This window comes from Diabrotica virgifera, chromosome 4 (assembly GCF_917563875.1).
Source record: "Diabrotica virgifera virgifera chromosome 4, PGI_DIABVI_V3a".
Lineage (NCBI taxonomy): Eukaryota > Metazoa > Arthropoda > Insecta > Coleoptera > Chrysomelidae > Diabrotica > Diabrotica virgifera.
Genome location: NC_065446.1, coordinates 138,539,573 through 138,563,468, shown reverse-complemented (window position 1 = coordinate 138,563,468; position 23,896 = coordinate 138,539,573). Strand labels below are relative to the sequence as shown.

At 32.0% G+C, this 23,896-nt stretch overlaps 1 long non-coding RNA gene across 1 annotated transcript; it reads right to left on the bottom strand.

Annotated features, from left to right (window-relative positions):
• Positions 1–1,346: 1,346 nt before the first annotated feature.
• LOC126883141 (uncharacterized) lies at positions 1,347–23,233 on the bottom strand. The gene is made up of 2 exons (XR_007697516.1): positions 23,061–23,233; positions 1,347–1,924 (listed from the first exon to the last, which is right to left on the bottom strand). It is a non-coding gene; the product is annotated as an uncharacterized LOC126883141 (long non-coding RNA).
• Positions 23,234–23,896: the final 663 nt, after the last annotated feature.

The window sequence follows — 23,896 nt, the reverse complement described above, 5'->3', positions numbered from 1 at the left end:
TGTAAAAATAGATTGAGATGCATGCAGTATAATTAGGGCTGGATGGATGAAGTGGAAAGAAGCGAGTGGTGTGTTGTGTGATAGAAAATTTCCAATGAAGCTGAAGGGAAAATTCTATAAAACAGCCATAACCGGCTATGATGTACGGAACTGAATGTTGGGCAGTGAAGAAGAAAGAGAGACAACGAATGCATGTGGCGGAAATGAGAATGCTTAGATGGATGAGTGGAGTGACGAAGAAGGATAAAATTAGAAATGAGTATATCAGGGGAAGTCTAGGTGTGGCACCAATTGATGCCAAAACGGGAGAGTATAGGTTAAGATGGTTTGGTCATGTTCAACGTCGAGACGTTAATCACCCAATAAGAAGAATAACTACATTGCAGATTCCTGGAAGGAGTCGGAGAGGAAGACCAAAGAAGAAGTGGGGGGAGACGATTAGGCAGGACATGTTGGTAAAGGGGATTCATATTGATATGACCCAAGATAGAATTATGTGGAGAAATGCAATTAGGGAAGCCGACCCCGCATAGGGATAAGGCAAAGAGAATGATGGTGATGACTTGGACCCATTTGCGACAATGGTATATGGAGAATAAGGTTCAAGCACGAATTTAACCAATATTACAGAGAACCCTCTATAGCAAATTATGCAAAAATACAAAGACTGGTGGGCAGGTTACCTTATAAGAATGGATATCGACAGAACACCTAGAAGAACGCCTAGCGGAACTATGAAGGGACGTCGGTGAGTAGAAAGACCAAGGAAGACGTGGATAGACGAAGTGAGAACCGATGATAAAGAGATATTGAGGGTGGACAACTGGAGGAGAGCAACCAGAGACAGAGATATTTGGAGGCGGATGCTGGGGGAGGCCAGGGCCCGACCTTGGTTGTAGCGCCATACGGGAAAGAGTTTGTTCGGTTAGTAAAAGTCGTCGTTTGGACAAATAAATTAAAAGAACTTTGTTGATGGTTTAAATCGTTTTACTTTTTAAGAAAAATATGCAAGAATAACCTTTCTGAATCTTTTTTCCAGTATCTGAAAGTACATAACAAAGTAAAACTTTTATGGACACAATTATTTCACAAATATATCTTTATCTTTGACGCTGTTCTATGGCAATTCTCAAAAATATTTTTTTGCTATCGCCATAGAAACAGACGATTTGGTACTATCTAAACAAAAAAAAGGCCTGATTAAATTTTATTTCTCTTTTCATCATAATTAAATTGTAAAATTGCTGGTAAAGACATGATGCAATATAGTGTGTTTTTTGCATATGATTTGTTAGAACAATCATCCCAATTAATAATTCAATAATTCAATCAGCTAGGTACATGTGGACTTTAAAATAATCTTGTTTATTAATATCTTGTTTATAAGAGATAATAATTAAACATTTAATAATAAACCAATTAATTTTATTTGATTGAATTAACACTAAGAAATTTTGAAAAAGCACCATTCGAATCCGAAAAGATTGGAGGGGATAGACACAGAGGAGTTACCATTTTATTACACCACAAATAATAATACACACGAATAATATAAGGGATTCACTAAGCCCTATAGCCCAGTGATACGCAACCTGCGGCCCTCTAGCGTTTTTAATGCGGCCCGAAGGCTCACCAAAAGGCCCTGTAACCGTGTGCCGCCGTGGTTAGGGCGTGTTTGTGCTTGATTGTGAAATTATATTGAAATTTTTAAGAACTTCTTCTTCTTCTTCTTCTTATGAAATCCACTAATGGATGTTCGCCATCACGTCTGACCATTTTTCTCGATCCCTTGAAGTTTGTATTAGGTCTCCTATGTTTCTTAGTCCTGTCCATTGTTTGACATTACGGAGCCATGACATTTTCTTCCTGCCCAATCCGCTTCTTCCTTCGATCTTTCCTTCAATTAAGGTTTGCAGAAGGAACTCTGGGATTAAAAAGCAGGAATTATTAACTTTTAGATAATAATAAATTATTAATGAACAAATTACATTAAACATTAATGAAAAATTAAAGTTAATGAACAAATACCCATTTTAAAAATAGTCAACACTTATTTACTAGATACATTGGAACAACCCATTTAGTAATCACAGGAAGAATGTAAGTCCGGATTAACAAAAAAAATATAAAGTGATTGTTGCCTTGAAACAACACCCTGTATATTTAAATTTTCAAGATTTATTTGAACTTTTGAAAGGAGCACAAAACATGAGTTTACAGTTTCGCTTTAATTTTGGGCACAGAAAATGTAATGACTGTAATTTTGACATTAAATATACTCAAATTTTTAAGAACTCGAAGATTAGAAGTCGGGTTTTTAAAGCACTTTGAATAATAAATTACTAAATTTAATAAATAAATATTCATCTTAAAAATAATCCATAATTATATACTACATTGGATTGACACTTAATTATCACAAGAAAAACCCAGGTTTGAATTAACAAAAAAATATAAAATAATTTTGACCTTGAAACAACACCCTGTATATTAAAATTGTTAAAATCCGTTTGCACATAATAAGTACAAAAAACAAAGTTTACTTGAGCTTCAATTTTTTGTGCAGACAATTTAATGGCATTAATTTCGAAATTAAATCGAATTTTTGTTGTGAGTTTTCAGAGTTCTTAAAAATTTCGACATAATTTTAAAATTAAATGAAGTCATTAACCCGGGAGCAGTTGCGCCCTTAGAAAAAATCTAATGCCACGTCCGCATTGGTAAATTTTTCGTGCGTGCCAGCTGTTCGTCGCAAATATTTGCGTTCTCGAAGTAAATTGTGCTAGTGTGGACGTGTTCGTCGTATAAATCGGACGCAAGAATTTTCGACCCACACAACGCACACGCTTCATTGGTAATCGTTTTCGAGCGAAGATCAAATGATTTGAGCACCACGTTCTCACTGGTAAAAATTTGTGACGCAAATTCTTGTGTAATTGTGACCTTGAAACAACACCCGGTATATTGAAATTTTCCAAATTGGCTAGCACATTTGAAGAGAGCACAAAAAAACTGAGTTTATAGGGCTTTATTTTCTTGCACAGATAATTTAATAACTATAATTTTGAAATTAACTCTATTGAAATTTTTTATCACTAAAATTAACTCAAAATAACCTGATTAAAAATCAGGTATTATGTACTTATCTTAATAATAAGTTAATGACCAAATACTCATTTTAAACGTAATCAGTAATCATTTACTACATTGGAACGACCCATTTACTAATCACAAGAAAAATCCAGTTCCGAAATAACAAAAAAATATAATGTAATAGTCTCCTTGAAAAAACACTTTGTATATTGAAATTTATGAAAAATCCGTTTAAACATTTGAAAAGAGTACAAAAAACTAAGTTTAATGGCTCACTTTAATTTTTTGTCGCAGACAATTTAATAAAATTACTTTTGAAATTATATCGAAATTTTTGTTGGAGTTCTCAGAGTTCTTAAAAATTTCTGCATAATTTCAAAATTAAAGTCATTAAATTACATCTGTCATCTGCGCAAAAAATGGAACCAAACCATTAATCTTAGATTTTTCTGCTCTTTTCAAATGTTCAAACGGACTTTAAAATTTCAATATACAGGGTGTTTTTCAAGGTTACTATTACTTTCAATTGTTTGGGTTAATTTGGACCTGGATTTTTGTTTTAATTAGTATGTGGGTCGTTCCAATGTAGTTAGTAAGTATTAATTATTTTTAAAATAAATATTTAGTCATTAACTTTATTAATTTATTATTAACCGTTACTTATACCTGCTTTTTAATCTCAGAGTTCTAAAAAATTTAAATATAATTAATTTCAAAATTAAAGTCATTAAATTTTCTGCGCAAAAAGTTAAAGCGAAGGTATAAACTCAGTTTTTTATGCTCTTTTCAAATGTGCAAACCAATTGTGCACCAATGTGCACAATTACTTTATGTTTTTTTGTTAATTCGGACCTGGATTTTTCTTGTGATTAGTAAATGGGTCATTCTAATATAGTAAATAATTATTGATGTTTTTCAGAATAAATATTTGTTCATTAACAATAATTTTTTATTAAAAGTTAATAATACCTGCTTTTTGATCTAAGACTTCTTAAAAATATAAATATTATTTCAAAATTAAAGTCATTAAATTTTCTGACCGAAAAATTTAAGCGAAGTAAACTTAGTTTTTTGCGCTCTTTTCAAATATGTAAACGGATTTTAAAAATATCAATATACATACAGTAGAAAAAATGAAAGAATACCCATGAACGAGCATATAAAACACGCTGTATTTTCCTGTCACCGTGTCACAGAAAAAATTGGCCAGCGCAAGTACATGTAATAATTATTGTTACATGTACTTGCACTGAACAATTTTCTTTGTGACACGGTGACAGGAAAATACAGAGTGTTTTATATGTTCGTTCATGGGTATTCTTTCATTTTTCCGACTGTAGTGTTGTTTCAAGGTCACAAAGAATTTATAATTTTTTTTTAGTGCGGACCTGGATTTTTCTTGTGATTAGTAGTTGGATGGGTTGTGTTGTAAATGAGACATATGTGTACCAAATATCAAAAAAATATACAGAGTGGTTCTAAAGTTATGGGTTCAGAAAGAAAACAACTCAACACTATGAAGGAAAGGAAAATGAGCTACTTTGGTCACATACTAAGAAACAAAAACGTGATGTGATTGGTTATATACGGAAAAGTGCAACAAAAAAAAGAACCGGGAAGACAATGCATATCCTGGTTGAAAAATTTAAAATAGTGGAGTGTAAAAACAAAATAAACAGAATAAATAATAAACATAAATAGAAATTTTCAGAACCGTTGCAGACAGAATAAAACGGGCCGTGATGATCGCCATCGTCCTGAAAGTATGCGGGATATGTAAAGAAGATTGAATTAATTCAATAAACACATATAACTATAGATTATTTAGAGAAATCCGAGTCTCGAAGGGAGTCCGACGAAAAAGACTAAGAAAATGAATATTTTAGCTCGGATAAAGAGTTTGAAGAATTACAAGATTCGGACACAGAAATAATTTTGTTTATATTTTTATACTTTTCTACCTATATATTTACAATAATAAATTTATCTTTTTCTATCATATTTCCAAAATCGGACGCAAACAGCTATCCTTATACGCTTTTTCTCACACTGTTGCTAACTAAAGCGGTTTTCATTCACATGCACGCGTAATTTGTTTGATCACCTGGCAGTTAAAAAATTTCACAAAAAAACTGTCTTTTTGATATCTATTTTTAATATTAAAAAATACCCTGTCAAAATAACGATTGCACTCCCCTGTCCGGAAAGAAAGTACATAACTATGCTTGTAGAGTTGTATATTTAATACTGGTTGATAGTATGTACAGATTTAGATGCAGTCTTCTAAAGTTCAGATGCACCCCCTGAACATAATCCTTACGTCCATGCAAGCATCTTGCAGAGTTAAAATCTCTTGCAAATCGCCTGGCCTGTTTATTTTTTTTATATTTCAATATTTAAATTTACTTGAAAGTCACGTCAATAATATTTTTTGTAATAACAATTTTTACCCTTTTTTATTCTGGGAGGGGGGACGGGGATTTTTGGGGAAAATAACCGCTACCCTCCAGTCAGACCGGCATTTTTGTATTAGGATATCAGAGTCACCTGAAAAATTTTCAGATTGCCTAAAATACCTACTCAAAAATGTCTAACAGCTCTCGGACCATTTTTTTGTAAATAAGAACAATTATATCAATTTAAATAAAAAACTTGCTTCATATTATTTTATTTACAACACTAACTTTACAAAAACAATAAACACTTAATACTACTGCTTATTAGAAATACTACGACAAGTATCTAATTCATATTATACGTAACAAAATTCATCATCATCATCAAATAGCCAGCCAAATTTGTCCACTGTCGGAGATAGGCCTCCCAGTGACGGTTTAAGGCAGCATGGGGCCCTAGGCGGCCATAAGAAGTAGGTCACTTTATAGCGACCATTTACTTAAAACAAATTTACAGATATTTATGTTGTTTGGGAAGTAGTTACTCCAAAAATAAATTACGACAATGTAAAAAAGATCATTTTTCTTTTTTTTTACATTTCTCATTAACTTCTCATTAAAAGTTCATAGCTAATATGCCAAAGAAAAAAAGGGATATGTGATTTTGCCCTGGGTATGAGTGCCACCCCTTCGGGGATGAAAAAACTTACATTCAAAATAGGTGCGGAAATGGATAAACTGATTAATTCTAAGTAACTTTTGTTCTATCGAGTTTTTTCACTAAATCAATACTTTTTGAGTTATCTGCGAGTGAATATGTTCATTTTTCAACAACAAAAAACACGTTTATAGACGGTTTTTCGCAAATAACTGCAAAATTAAGTATTTTATCGAAAAAATATTCTTAGAAAAAGTATAGCGTATACAAAATTTAAAAAAAAATGGTATATGTAGTATGTTTGAAGTATGTAGACCCAGTATAAGCCGAACTGGAGCTAATGAAAAGTAAATTCTTATTCGACAAATTCCAAATCAAATATTTCAAGGTAAATAACCAAAAAATGAAGCACTTCTCGGTGAAAAATCATCAGAACTTTTTTAAGGTGTTAAAAAATTTTATTTTTGTTTTTTTTTTTAAACAAGTTTCAAGTATCAACATTAAGAAAATAAAGCTTAAAATAACGTTGATTCCTTTTTTTGGCAAAAAATCTTGAAAATTTATGAAAATCTTGAATAAACTTATAAGTATATTATTTATATGATCTGTAAGTTTCACCGGTTCACAGTGCTTATATTTCAAAACATTTGGATTTAAAGTAAAACAAATTTTTGAAATTTTGAAAAAAAATGCCTTTTTTCAAAATAACTTAAGAATTGTTAGTGGTACCAAAAATCTTAAAGAGTAAAAAAATGTAGGTTTTGCTTTTCTGAATATTTCGTATTTTTGCTTTTTTGGAAGATTAAAATTGGTTAAGATATGACTGTTCAAAATTTGCATACCCTGGGTAGAGAATTTTTCATTTATTAAAAATTAATAAATGAAAATAGTTTCTATCCTTGTGGGATTGGTACTCATCGGAGGGACCGCAGACGTTCGGATACAATTAGCGTCTCTTTGCAAAAACAATGACGACTTTGCTTAACAAGACATTTACTCAACATACACACACTACCCATTACACTAGGTATCTGATTGAAAAAATCCACTGTACCATGCTAATGGCCATTAGTTGCCGAGGCATTAAGCTAAATAAAAAAAATTACATACACTCGTGATTAGTGACTTGTTCAAGCCCTTTCTACTACAGTCCTTTTATAAATAAGCACTTTATACCGATAAAACTTACAGAGCATATAAACAATACATAAGTAAAGTAGCTTGTGAAGCGGTAAGTATTAATTTCATTTGAGATGCTAATTAGGGGGTCATTTTCATCAGTTTTTTTTAACCAAAAATGGGATCAACTTTATTCTGAGCGTATCTTGCTTACTTTTTATGTTAGAAATTTTTTTCAAAAACAAGAATAATGCTTTTTTAAACATTTAAACAAGTTATGAGTTTTCCATGAAAAGTGCGTAAATTTTTTATCATTTCACGTTGAAATATTCGATTTGGAATTTGACGAATAAAAACCTACATTTCATTAGCTACAACTCTGCTTCTACTGGGTCTATAGACTGCACACATATACCATTTTTTCAATTTTTTAGAAGCTATATTTTTGCTAAGAATATTTTTTCGATAAAATACTTACTTTTTGAGTTATTTGCGAAAAAATGTCTAAAAACGGTGTTATTTTTTGTTGAAAAATGAAGATATTCACTTGCAAATAACTCGAAATGTATTGACTTGACGAAAAAACTCTATTGAACAAAAGTTGCTTAGAATTAGTCAGTTTATCCACTTCCGGACGTATTTTGACGGTATATTTTTTCACCCCCGAGAAGAGGTGGACTCAACCGTAGAGCAAAAACACACATTGGCACAATATCATTTTTTCTTTGACATGTTAGCTATGCTTATACCAAATTTCATGTCAATCCAAGCTCTTGTTTCAAATCCAAAGGTTCTTTAAAATCCTCAAGTTTTGCAATATTTTACCGTGAGTGAATGGACTATAAGGCCCATCGGTGGGTAGAAATTAAAGAAAAAAACGTACCATACCAAAATAATTACCAGCTTCTAAGCAAAATTTGCTTGCAAAATTGATTACCAAATTGAGGGAATTATTAGAACGTGGAATATAAAAATGCCTTTGAAGATAACTGCTTAATTTGTCTGGAAGTTGGTTGTATTTTCCTGATATTTGACAGAAGACAAAGCAAAAAACTGAGTTTGATTGGAAATAATAAATTAACCATTCTCTTTTTTGTTTCAGTTTCATTCTCTATTTGATTTTTTAACATTTTAATTTTTTTAAATAACTGCTTAAATAATTAAATATTAACTAATGTATTTTTGTGTGGGATGCGGGCCCCATCAAGTGCCCGGGCCCTAGGCGGCCGCCTAGTCCGCCTATGGTTAATCCGGCACAGGCCTCCTCAAGATGTCTCCACCCTTCTCTGTCCTGCACAGCTGCAATCCGGTGTGTCGCTATTCTTTTAATGTCGTCGGTCTATCTGGTAGGTGGTCTTCCAAGACTTCGCTTGTCTGCCCTTGGCCGCCACTCTAAAATCTTCTTTGTCCATCTGTTGCCTCTCTACCGTCTAAAGTACCGCCAAAAAATACGTTATAAAGTGGTACCCGGTCGCGGCTTTATTAAAGAAAGACTGACTCAAATATAAAATTGTTTATAATTTATACTAACATAAATACTTTTCGAATATTCATGAAAGAAACCGCCTTTTTCTAGAAAAATAGACGGGTTAACAATTTACATAATACATCAAAACAGGTAAATCGAATTCTCCAGTAAAATCTATAAAAGGATCTAAAATGTTGTAACATATCATAAATCAAACAGAAATTACAAAAATTAGGCCGGAATTTTCGGCGGTCCATCGGGGTCTAAAAGCATCATGTCACTCTATTCAATTTAATCATGAATGAAGACATAAAAAACATTAATAAAGGTTAAAAAAAATCAATGGGAAAGTCCCAGTAGCTGGCTGTATACCATAATTAAAAAATCATACAGAACAAGTAAAAACTTCGTTTGCATAATGGTATAACAACTCTTTTTTTATACCATTATACAAACGAAGTTTTTACTTGTTCTGTATGATTTAAAAAGGTTATTTATTAGTTTCAATTTTGGCAATAAGAACATTTTTGTAAAAACTTACAGTTTTTGATTTATTTATGAACAGACGCTTTAAAAATGCATTCGTTCACGAAAAATTCACACCTTTTATCTTCAATAACCCAAAAAGTATTGATTTATTTTGCTTATAATTTGTCCCTCTATCGATCTATGGAGTTACTTTTTAATAAAATCATTTTCACCCTCCGAGGAGTAACATCTACCCCAAGACAAAAGCGTTGGTACTATGTCATTTTTTTTTGTTTCTTGAGGTATCTTCTAACTACTCACCAATTTTCATAAAAATCTATGAAGGTTCAGCGAAATCAGAGATGAAAACCTGCAGTGATTGCGATAATACAATACATAATATAAATTTTGAACGAAGAAATTTCTTATACCATAAAGAAAGATTTATCTTTACATGTTGTGTTTTATTAGTTACCTTCTTCTAAATAAGCCATCGCTCGCAGAAAATCAAGTACAACGCAGCCACGTTATTGTTACCATTATATAACTGACCTTGTTCTGCATTTTCAAGCCCTATGCACCATTTGTTTTGAATGACGATAACATCACAAATCTGAATAAGCGAATACGGAAACTTTCATTATTTATGTTAAAAGTTCAATTAAAATGTGTCCTTAGCAACAAATAATCTTACATTGTCGTTAAACCCAATAGTTTTATACCGCATTTATTTATACCTGACAGGCGACAGCGGAAGTGTTTAAAGGAGAAAAAGCTCTTGAAGAATAATCTTAATAGTTAATTAATCAATGAACAAGTAAGTTCCAAGATTCTAATTCGAAAGTATGAAGATGTCTATGTTTTCTGATCCTACTAATCATCATTTTCTTCTTCTACTGAGCTTTGTGGTTTTTTATTTTCTACTACAAAGTCCATTATGGATTTTATTCCTCAAGCACTGGAAAGGGCTTATCCTGGAAAAAAAACTAGAAAACTCTTTCGAAACTCTCTTTTTAATTCAGTCCTGCTTTTTCTTGATAAATTTCAGATGAGCCCTCATCAAACGTACCCGGTCAATTGGTCCTCTCTTATTATACTTTTAAAAGAGGTCTATATCCTTCGGAGAGTACTGAAAGATCGTTCAATAGTAGCCGTAGTGGAGTGAAGCACTCAAAATAAAGCGTGGCTTGTTGTAGGGAGAAATATTAGCTTCCTCCAAAAGTGCAGTCTCTTCAATTTCCTTTAATTTATCACCTTCTTTGTCCACAGATTATACACTTCATGTAACACTTTGCTTTTTTTTTCAAACCTCTAGAAATCCTTTTTAGCATCTTTAAATAAAAAGGTAAGTTTGAAGAAAAAACAAGTATATTTTTCTGTAAGAATCTAACATTCAAGACTGAAGTAAAAGAGTCAATATAAGCTATAATCAACGATTGTTTTTAGTATTTAATTGCAATCTCAGAGGTTGATTTCATCTGTGTATTTGCTTTGGAGCATATTGGTTACCAATGACTTAATGCTGACTTAAGGCCATCGGTACATAATTCGCAAATATTTTACGGATATCCCTACTTTTTCTGTCTTTACACGGCAAATTACGTGTAGTAAAATTCACACTGGTATGGATATGTAAACATTACTAGAATGTCATTCTACTTGAAAATGTCATCATTAATTTAAAGAGATGGCTTTTGACTGTTCTTGGATAACTGTTATATTTATAATTGCAAATTATTAATTCAGTTAATAAATGTGATAATTTTTTCACTAACTATGTATTCAGTGATTGTAATAATTTATATATGTACAACAAAAACTAATACTCAATCGAGAAAAGAGGAAAAGTGTTAAAGTGATTTTTTATTAATATATTATTACTATGGAACGCTTACAATTATTTTGAACAACTTTAACAACAAAATACTTGGATCACAGAATATATTATCCTGATGTATTTTCTGCTTGGATCTTCCACAAATAATACACAATAAACAAATTTTTATTAAGTTCACGTCTTAAATCAATTATTTATCAAATACACTATATATCAATATTATTTAATCAACAACTAAAAATATCCCCGATGCCATGTGAAATATTTACAATTCTCACTGATTGTCACTGTCTGACTGACAGTATGCTGACAATATTCTATTCGACTGAGTGCGTTGTATGACAAAGATAGATTTGGAAATATTACCACGGACATTGTGTTCATTTTTTTCGAATCCTGAAAAAACCGATAAATATTTTTGAAAAATTTAAACGCAGAATGAAAGACTATATTATTACCGAGAGCCGAAAGTCCCTTAGAATAAATAAGAAGTTTATTTTGAATGAGATATTTTAAATTAAATATCACACTAAATTTTCTCTTAGTTTTTCACCCCTGTAACTTATTAAAATCAACATTATAGAAGTTCTCAGGGACTTTCAGCCCTCGCCAATAACGTTATCTTTCATTCTGCGTTTAAATTTTTCAAAAATACTTATTAGTTTTCTCAGGATTCGAAAAAAATGAATCCCCATTTGAATAGCATTGCAGCCGAAAATACGTACCCATCCTCTTAGTCCGCGATATTATGTGACTGTTTGCGACAAAAAATGCGACATGAGAAGACTAAATATAAGGAAACAAAAGAGACAGTCGCACGGATTCTTTCAAAGAAGCTAAGTAACATGGACCAAACATATGTATAAAGGAAACAAAAATATGGCGTGTTGTGTATATAGGTACAGGCAGCTTAAGTTAATTGTTTCAGTTTCTGTGAGTAGGAAAGAGACGTAATACTTCGTGAATAACGTCATACTTGTGCAAAGATCCAATGTATGCAACATGTTCAACATAAACTGTAAATTACGTTAATAAATTTTCAGCATCTTTTCATACAACTCTATCGAACCATATAAAAAAAATCTACCTAAAACGTACTTAACTGCTCCCTTTTGTAGGTACTCTCCCAATTCCGCAAAACTGGAATTAGTATCGCATGAATGGCTATCACAATTTAATGATAGTTCCAATGAATGCTTAGTTAATAAAGCGATTGTGGTACCGTAGAATATTTAGTGCAATAATTATTTAAACGATTTAAAAACATGGTACTTAGTAAGGTAGAAAACCGAACAAGAACGAGTTCGTTGTATGTAGAAAAAAATAGAAATAAGTATTTATATATTTTTTCTATCGATTTTTGAAAGAAAGGTGCTACGCAAGATATTCGGGGCGGTCTGTGAGAACGGAATATGGAGACGTAGGCGTAGATATAACTTTGAACTGCAGAATATCTAATATAGTATTTTTACTACAAAAGCGATATTACGTAGGTCAAAATTTTTGACGTAAGAGAACTGTCAAAACATTAGAATGTGACTTTTCATTATTGCCATGTTTATTATAAATATATTATTATATTATATATAAATTATTATAATTATATATAAATGGGGTGTTCCATTAAAAAAAAATGACGGTGACGTCTAGTGTTGCCAGGTCCAATTTGTTTTTAATCGGTACATAAGCAAAAATAAATCGGGATTTAGGGTTGTAGATCGGGACAAATAAACAACAATAGCCCAGTGGTAAATAAAAGTCTCTAGCATTAAAACTAAGCGAGTTACGCTCAAAATAAAGTTGGCTCCTTTTTTTGGTAAGAAAAATCGTGAAAATCTCCCCCTATTTAGCACCGTAATTAATCATAACCACTTTAAAATTTACTTTTATATGTGTATTGTTTATACGATCGGTAAGGTTTACCGGTTAGGAGTTCTTAGTTATGAAAAAAAATTGGTTTTATAGAAAAAAAATTTCCTAAAATATTGAAAAATGCCCTTTTTTCAAAATAACTTAAAAAGTATTAGGAATACTAAAAATCTCAAGGAGTAAAAAGTAGGTAGGTTTTGCTTTTATAAATATGATAGCTTCATTTTGTTTTTCTGTTAGACAAAAATTGGTTAAAATATGGCTGTTCATATTTTGCATACACTCGTGATTAGTGACTCGTTCAGACCCATTCAATCATGTAAAAAATACATAAGTAAAGTAAATTGTTTGTAAAGTCGTAACGAATAATTTCATTTGGGGTGCTAAGTAGGGGGAGTCAACTTGATCTTGAGCATAACTCGCTTAGTTTTGATGCTAGAAACTTTTTAAAACATAAAAATAAAGCTTTATTAAAAAAGTTTTAATTGGCTTTTTCCGAAAAATGCTTCATTTCTTGGTTATTTCACGTTGAAATATTTGATTTGGAATTTGACGGAATAAAAACGTATTTTTCATGAGCTACAACTTTGCTTTTGCTGGGTCTATATAGTTTACGAGTTCACGAGTTTTTCATTTTTTTTATATTACGCTACATTTTTGCTAAGCATATTTTTTCGATCAAATACTTACTTTTTGAGATATTTGTGAAAATCGCCTGAAAACTTGATTTTTTTATCGAAAAATAAACATTTTAATTCGTAAATAACTCGAAAAGTGTTAAGCAAGCAAGTTAAAATTGTATAGAACTAAAATTGCTTAGAATTAGTAAATTTATCCTTCTCCTTATTTTAAACGCGCGGTTTTTCACCCCTAAGTAGGGGGTGACTGTTACCCCCCGAGTAAAAGCAAGGAACAGCACAAGCCGTCCAAATTTTCATGCAATTCAGAGTTGATCCTGAAAATTACACGGTATCGCCGTATTTGCCGTTCATTTACTGGACTACAAGGTGTTTCTATAATCTGTATTTAATCCTACATAATAATAATTGTCAGACGAAATTACAAAAAAAATGTTTTTATAACATAAAAACTTGTTTTTATAACATAGTTATAAAATTCACTGCAAGTCCTGAAATTGGTTTTCGTGGGTGAAAATCGGGACATTTAGTGTCCCGATCAGGTACAAATCGGTACGCGTCCCCAGACCCCTCAAAATCGGGACGTCCCGCGCAAATCGGGACACCTGGTAACGCTAGTGACGTCATTACTCGAAAGTAATTCACCCTGTATATTAGAATATTATTTTAAAATACGGTAAATTAAAATCAAAAATCGACGTGTTTCATTATTATTTCTTAAAATGCTCTGTTTAGCTAAAAAAGAATTTGTTCCATACTTTACGGACACAGTGTATATAACAATTTACAAGAACTACTTATGATGAGGTTTTAATTGTTACATTTCAAAAACAAAGCAGGAAGCGACTTTTTTCCGTCATAGTCAGTCAGTTCTTATGCAAATTTTTTTTTCAGAGCTTATTTGAAATATTTTTTAATCAACTTTAAAAGATATCTGTTAAGATTTCCCAAAAAATTGCACCACATTCGAGGTCTTTGAGATTCTAGGTTCTCCATTTCGAGGATCTTCGAAAATAATCATCCTTTAAAGAGTAATAACTCAGTCGTTATTGGGTTAAGATACGTCTTTCCGACGCAAATCTCTTTGTTTTTTTATTAGCTACAATTTTAGGTCTGGATCCCGCGTATGAAAAACAAGTTGATTAATAGCAAGCTGAAAATTTGTTAATAGCTTAAGGGTGTCTAGTCGGATAAACTTTGATATATGGGAACACTGGAACAGGGGCAGTTTTAATTGTGGAACAGGGTAAAAATTTGGAACGGTCAGACCACAAAAACGGCACATTTATGTTGTCCGACAGAATAGACTTAAACACTCCGAACAGAGATTAAACTCTAATGCAAAAATCAGACTGCTATTTATCACCTGTCATAATTCCTGTCATTTGACATATTCTACATGTTCCACTCATTAAAACGCCCATTTGGTGATAAATAGCAGTCTGATTTTTGCATAAGAGTTTAATCTCTGTTCGGAGAGTTTAAGTCTGTTCTGTCGGACAAAATACATGTGCCATTTTCGTGGTCTGACCGCTCCAAATTTTTAACCTGTTCCACAATTAAAACTTCCCCTGTTCCAGTGTTCCCATATATCAAAGTGTGTCCGACTAGACACCCTTAAGCTATTAACATACTTTCAGCTTGCTATTAATCAACTTTTTTTCATACGCGGGATCTAGACCTATTTTGTTTTTAATGATTTTTACTATAAAATTAAAATATTAAAATTTTTTAATTTTTTAAGTTCACGAAAAACGGTTATAAAATGTGAGTTTTTTTAATGAAAAATGCACAGTTTCAATCGCTAATAACTTGGAAAGTATTAACTTTGCAAAAAAATTGTATAGAGGAAAATTTACTCAGAATTGATCAATCTATCGACTTCCATAGTTATTCTCCCCTAGATGGGATTGTTTTCACCCCCAGGGCAAAAGTCCGATTCGGCATGGGTAGATTTTGAAGAAGTGGCTTAACCGAGCTTAAATCCAAGTTTTTATTAAAATCGGTGTTGATTCTCAAAATTCCACGGTTTTACAGTTTTTTACCATCGCTGATGACTAGTTTAATACAAGCAATAGAATGATACAGAGAGATTCAATAAGCCGTATGCTATTCAACCTAAAAGGAAAAGGATATAGAATGGGGAGCAACGAAATTAAAATCCCCTGTTACCCAGCCAATGCAATTTTGATAAACCAAAATGAAGATAGTCTTCAAAAACTAAATAACAGATTCTTTAATACAAGAGAAAAAGCTCTTATTTTCTATAATTTTCAGAAATTGAATATTTTTATATTCTTTGTTTTTGGCAGCTTAGAAACTTCTTGCTCTAACTTTATGTGTTTTATAATAATGATATGAAAAAAACTGCAAAAACCAGATCTAAAGTAGGTATAATTTTTTAATGAAAATCGTGTAAATATTCAAAGTCATCTAACAATTTCTAAGGATACTTAAGTTAGACCGTAAATATTGCACTATTAACATGTATTCTGAGTCACATCCTTTGTCTTAGCGTGTTAGCTCAATTTAGCTTGATTTTAAGTAAATTGTCAATTATGATGTTACTATTTAGTTGGCCACTGCGAATGGTATTTATAAACAGATGTCCTTGATTTTAACTGTAACTTCTGTGTTATTTAATGTGAACTTGAAAATGTTTTGTCAAATATTAGTCCAATAAAACTAATTGGTCAACGTAAGACGTTGATAAGGATATCTTTGGTTTCGCTGCCATGGTAACGAGATTGTTTTTAGGTTTTTGTTTATTCAAGAACCTACCTGTTAAATGCCAAATGCACTCAGACGACCAATAATTTGGTTTTCGATAAGGATGGGAACTTGGGATGCAATATGTATTTGGGTTATCTGTTCTACACTCACCGGCACAATTAAAAGCAGCATGTATTTCTTTCAATTTGCAGAAATTGTCCATCTTAATCCACATTTTATGAAAGATATGGTGAAAACGACCTTTGAGGAAAGGAAAACAATAAAATTATTGTTTTATTGTTTTCTAAGGAAGTTGTTTATCAAGGAATGCTTAGCAAAAATACAATGTTAAAAATCTTTAAAGAAAATTCAAACAAACATAATTTTGAAAATCATAGTCTCATTAAAAAAATATGAGTATTAATATAATGGGTGTTGCCTCTAGCCCTTAGAACTTCTTGCAGCCGGTTCGGCAATCCATTCCCGGTATCCTACATACAGGGAGAGTCTGTAAAGTGGAATAGATTCAATATCTCAAATACTAATTGTTTTTTTGGAAAATGCTCAGACCCGTCGATTAGTATTTCAAATTGTCCTTTTTGACATTCAATAATAATGTATACAGGGTGTCCCAATTTAGAGATATGACGTCATCGTCGATTTTCTTAAATGGCAACACTGTCATTTTGATAGCTAATTTGATAGGGTTTGTAAAGTTATACATAACTGCAAAATATCAAATTTTTATTCTCTACCATTTACAAGATAATAGAAAATAACAAAGTTATATCTGTAATTTGGAATATATTCAATAATTAAAATACTAACTGTTTTTTGAAAAACGCTCAGATCCGTCGATTAGTATATCAAATTGTCCTTTTTGACATATAATAATAATGTATACAGGGTGTCCCAATTTAGAGATATGACGTCATCGTTGATTTTCTTAAATGGCAACACTGTCATTTTGATAGCTATTTTGATAGGGTGTGTAAAGTTATACACAACTGCAAAATTTCAAATTTGTATTCTCTACCATTTAGATGATAATAAAAAATAACAAAGTTATGAAAAAGAAGTAATCAACTAATAATTGAATTTAATTATTTCAATAAATTAAGCAAAAACTCATAATGTTGCCCTCAATTATTGTCAAATTGTCAGTGGGCAACGTTATGAGCATTTGCTTAATTGAAATAAATAAATTCAATTATTATTTGATTACTTCTTGTTCTTCATAACTTTGTTATTTTTTATTATCTTGTAAATGGTAGGGAATAAAATTTTGAAATTTTTCAAATGTGTATAACTTTACACACGCTATCAAAATAGCTATCAAAATGATAGTGTTGCCATTTAAGAAAATCAACGATGACGTCATATCTCTAAATTGGGACACCCTGTATACATTATTATTACATGTCAAAAATGACAATTTGATATACTAATCGACGGGTCTGAGCATTTTTCAAAAAAACAGTTAGTATTTTAATTATTGAATATACAGAGAGAGTCTGTAAAGTGGAATAAATTCAATATCTCAAATACTATTTGTTTTTTTGGAAAATGCTCAGACCCGTCGATTAGTATTTCAAATTGTCCTTTTTGACATTCAATAATAATGTATACAGGGTGTCCCAATTTAGAGATATGACGTCATCGTCGATTTTCTTAAATGGCAACACTGTCATTTTGATAGCTAATTTGATAGGGTTTGTAAAGTTATACATAACTGCAAAATATCAAATTTTTATTCTCTACCATTTACAAGATAATAGAAAATAACAAAGCTATATCTGTAATTTGGAATATATTCAATAATTAAAATACTAACTGCTTTTTTGAAAAATGCTCAGACCCGTCGATTAGTATATCAAATTGTCATTTTTGACATATAATAATAATGTATACAGGGTGTCCCAATTTAGAGATATGACGTCATCGTTGATTTTCTTAAATGGCAACACTATCATTTTGATAGCTATTTTGATAGCGTGTGTAAAGTTATACACATCTGAAAAATTTCAAAATTTTATTCCCTACCATTTACAAGATAATAAAAAATAACAAAGGTATGAAGAACAAGAAGTAATCAAATAATAATTGAATTTATTTATTTCAATTAAGCAAATGCTCATAACGTTGCCCATTGACAATTTGACAATAATTGAGGGCAACATTATGAGTTTTTGCTTAATTTATTGAAATAATTAAATTCAATTATTAGTTGATTACTTCTTTTTCATAACTTTGTTATTTTTTATTATCATCTAAATGGTAGAGAATACAAATTTGAAATTTTGCAGTTGTGTATAACTTTACACACCCTATCAAAATAGCTATCAAAATGACAGTGTTGCCATTTAAGAAAATCAACGATGACGTCATATCTCTAAATTGGGACACCCTGTATACATTATTATTATATGTCAAAAAGGACAATTTGATATACTAATCGACGGGTCTGTGCATTTTTCAAAAAAACAGTTAGTATTTTAATTATTGAATATATTCCAAATTACAGATATAACTTTGTTATTTTCTATTATCTTGTAAATGGTAGAGAATAAAAATTTGATATTTTGCAGTTATGTATAACTTTACAAACCCTATCAAATTAGCTATCAAAATGACAGTGTTGCCATTTAAGAAAATCGACGATGACGTCATATCTCTAAATTGGGACACCCTGTATACATTATTATTGAATGTCAAAAAGGACAATTTGAAATACTAATCGACGGGTCTGAGCATTTTCCAAAAAAACAATTAGTATTTGAGATATTGAATTTATTCCACTTTACAGACTCTCTCTGTATTCCAAATTACAGATATAACTTTGTTATTTTCTATTATCTTGTAAATGGTAGAGAATAAAAATTTGATATTTTGCAGTTATGTATAATTTTACAAACCCTATCAAATTAGCTATCAAAATGACAGTGTTGCCATTTAAGAAAATCGACGATGACGTCGTATCTCCAAATTGGGACACCCTGTATACATTTTTATTGAATGTCAAAAAGGACAATTTGAAATACTAATCGACGGGTCTGAGCATTTTCCAAAAAAACAATTAGTATTTGAGATATTGAATTTATTCCACTTTACAGACTCTCTCTGTATGTATCTGATTGGGGGATATGTGCCAATCCTCTACCGCGTCCGTCTAAAGGAGGCAGGGGCTGAACTACGGTACGGGATGCTATCAGACAATTTCTGGAGAAAGGCACATGTAGGTCAAGTCAATGCCGACATCGATGCATTATAATTCGAAATAACCGCTTCATTGTCAGAGAAATGTTAATGTGAGTAAATGTAGCATTAGAAGAAGAATGACAAGAAGAAATTTGAGGGTGTTTAGTCTAGCTCACGCCCTACAACACCATAGTGCAAGAATATGCTGACTGGACTGTGGTGGAATGGAAGAACATACTGTTCTTAGGTGAGAGAAGAATAGCCCTAAGAGGTCCAGATGGACGTCACCGTGTCTACCGGCGTCAAAATGAAAAGATTGCTCCATGCATTATAAACAGTGGCTTGTCTAGGAGGCACAATAATGATTTAGGGAGGTATCTTTACCGAAGCTCTTACCGATCTTGTTGTCTTCGATAGACGTAGTGTAAATACTCAAAGATACTTGGAAGAAGTTGTCCAAGACCATGTCATGCCTTTCGCACTGGTACAAACTTTAGATAATTGCATGAAAATTCACGTTACCATACCGGATATTGACCCGTGAGTACCTTAATGAGGATCGGGATTCAAGTTTTCCCATGGCCGATACGCAGTTTCGATCTTAACCCAATTGAACACATTCGGGACAACCTCAAAAAAACAGGTAAGAGCAAGAGTGCCAGCCCCTACATCCTTCGGTTCAAGACGGCTGCTCTAGAAGAGTGGCACAATATCCCCCAATCGGATAGCCAGGATATATCATGAATGGATTGCCGAACCGGCATCGGCTTTTTACCGTATCTTTCGTAAAATATAGTTCAAGATTGACAATTGGTGAAAATTGAAAGAAATACAAGGTGGGCTGTTAAGATCCAACAACGCTAAAAACTGTAACGATTTTCGACTGATAAAACTCTCGTCATTATACAGGGATGAGCGCGCTAATAACTGGCAAAATATCGCAAAAGATGGAAAACATTATACATTGTACAATAAATAGAGATGAAACCATTAGAGGTCGAAATTATCGATATAAACGTATAAATTAACATTAATTTACATAGTTTCTCCGATGCATCTAAAGGTGAGAAAATATGTAATGTAATGTTAATTTATACGTTTATATCGATAATTTCCACCTCTACTAGTTTCATCTCTTTTTATACAGCGATTAACGCGCTAATAACCGGCAAAATATCGCAAAAGATGGAATACATATTAAGATATGAGATAAAAAGAAATGAAACTAATGGAGGTGGGGAAGTTAGCGATTAAAACGTATTATAAATTTACATTATATTTATTCTTCCCCACTTTTAGACGTATCGGATGAGTTTGGCAACTTCCACTGTGACAGTGACAGTTTTAGTCGACATACTCCTCTGATACGTCTAAAGGAGGGAAAGAATAAATATAATGTAAATTTATAGGTTTTTATCGCTAAATTTCCCACCTCCTTTAGTTTCATTTCCTTTTATTTTATATCTTAATATGTTTTCAGCAATGGTATGGTGACCAGAAAAGCCTTGTGTTCGAAATCGGATGAACAAAGTAGCGAGCTAGGGTGAAAATATAGTCTTAAAAATAATGCAAAGAACACAAAAACCATGATAATCACGAAAAAAAATCCTCCAAACATTAACATAGGTATTATTTAATTATTGACAAACTAATTGAACAAATTAAATGTTTATATATCTAGGATACTGGATGAGACCTTAGGCTCATAACAAGAAGTAATTTTTAAAATGGAACAGGTCAGAAATCATTTCTAAAAATAAAAAAATATTTCACCAACCGAGATCTTGATCTAATTCTTCGAAATCGTATGATAAATGCTATATAATACATAGTAACCTTCAACATGACATGGAAACCTGGACACTGACAATTAGCTATGACGCGACGCCTGGAAAATTTTGAGATGTGGATATTTCGCCGCATTCAAAAAAATCCATGAACTGACCATGTTATGAATGAAGAAGTTTTAACATGTATGAATAGAGATAGCGAACTTGTGGAATTTGTAAAAAAAAAAACAAAAAAAACATCTTGTCCTGGACGTACACTCTCACATTAGACATATATATTGCTGCAACTAATAAATGTTAAATTCAAGAGAAGTACCTCTAGGAATAATTAAAACGATTGAAAATATCTACCAGAACAACACAATAAAAGTAAAAGTAGAAGATAAACTAACTGACCCAACTGAAGCTGGCAATGGGATAAGACAGGGGGATTCCCTGAGTCCATTATTGTTCAACCTGATCATGGATGAAATAATAAAAAAAGTAAGAACTAAAGGATACCAAATAGGAGAAAAACAACTTAAAATAATCTGATATGCAGACGATGTAATACTAATCTCTCAAAATGAAGATGACAACGTGTGCTGCACCCAATTAATATAACCGCCAGCAAATATAACATAGGGCCGACGTAGCTAAGTGGTAGTGTTCTTGGCTCGCGTGCCGGTGGTCCGGAGTTCAAATCCTTCCACCGGCAAGAGCAACTAGACCATTTTAAAAATGTTTATAGTCCCCAGGTCGACTCAGCCTGAATAAAATGAGTACCTTGGGTAAAACCAGGGGTAATAATGGGCGGTTGAAGCGTAGCACTGGCCCTGTTACCTTCCTTGTATACCGTAGACCCTAGATATAGCAGACTACCCTGCTATACTACCAAAGCCACGTGAGCGGTATAAAACGGGAGACTATTATTATTATTAAATATAACATGTTATTTTCCGCAAAATAATGGTTACAACAGCAAATCCAATAAGATGTAAATTGGAGATGAAGGATCAAATAATAAAACAAGTGATGGAGTTTAAATATCTAGGTATCACACTATATAGCTACGGAAAGCTCGAAACAGAAGTGGAAGATCCAGTGAACAAATCAAACAGATTCGCAGGTTGCCTGAATGACACAATATGGAGAAATAAAAATACCGGTAAATAAATGAAAGGCAGAATTTACAAAACAGTCATCAGACCAATAATAACATACGCGGAAGAAACACAACCTGACAAAAAGATTGCTGGAAACAGCGGAGATGAAAACCATTCGAAAAATCGATGGTAAGATACTATGGTACAGAGCTATAAGTACAGATATGCGATGGAGATGCAAGGTGGAGAACATTAATAACTGGGTAAGAAACAGAAAAGTAGAACAAATTGACCATATAAGTCGAACGACAACAAATAGGACAGCTAGAGACGGTTCCCCAATAGGAAGACGATCAGTGGGAAGACTAACGAAACGATGGAATGACAACTTACTGGAGGTACACTGAAAAAACAGACAGAGTTATGTCTATACAAAAAGAAAAAGAAGAAGGAGAACTAATATTGGATGGATAAATAGAAGGAAAGCGTGGTCTCGATATACGACAACATGATCTGGCTCTGTAATGTCAAGTATTGGATAGGACTAGGGCAAAATCTAATTAGAAAAGTACAGAATAGAGACTCAGAGACCATCGCCGATCTTCATTATTGAAGGCATAAATAAAATTAGCCTAATAATTTTAAACTGCAATTACTTGACAACATGAGCTAACTTTCACAAACGGTTGACATTAATGGATTCAGAATCTTAGGCTTAGGTCTACTTACCGGCTTCACACCTTGATGCAAAAAAGTTTAGTATTTAATGACAGTGTAATTATTCTGCCAGAAAATCGAATTAATTTATCTGCGCAGGACAAAAATTTAAATACAACAGATTTTTGGATGGAGGAGGGAAATTTTATCGATTGTGATATTTCAAGTCGTCACATTGTTATTTAGTTTATCTTCTGATAAATATTGAGCAGAAATACTTATTGACAAAATATTTAACTTTTCCGCTTATCTATCAGCATTCTATAATTTAGTTTTATTATTTTTTGAAAATATTTCCCATAAATTCATTTAAAACGGCTAAATAAACACAAATATTGACAAGCAAGATAACCTTTATATCAGACTTTTTCTATAAATTAATAGTGTTGTTCTAAATAACATCGACTAGAGGTCAATATTATTTAAAAAATAAATGTCTTCTTTTCTGATAAATAAATTTTTGTCAGTAGGAAATTAAATTTCTAGTTCTTCTTCTTATTGTGCCGTATCCTTTCGAAGGATCCAAATATACAATGAACGCAGACGAGAAATTAAAAAAATGGCAACAATAGTTAAAAGTTTAAAACTTTAAAGAACTCTATCATGCTTACAATTGATCCTAAAATCTACTATAATATACTATTTTAAAGATAATTGATATTAATTTCTTAGACCAGGGCACTTAGCACTAAAACACCCGAAAAATTCGATTTTTAAATGCAGCATCTAGAGACTTACAACTTTTTGTATTGTGTTCAGAATGACGTCAGGAAAAAAGACTACTATAGAAAAATTGGTGGGCATGCATAATTGCATTTTAAAGTGCATAAAATACATCCAACAGTATA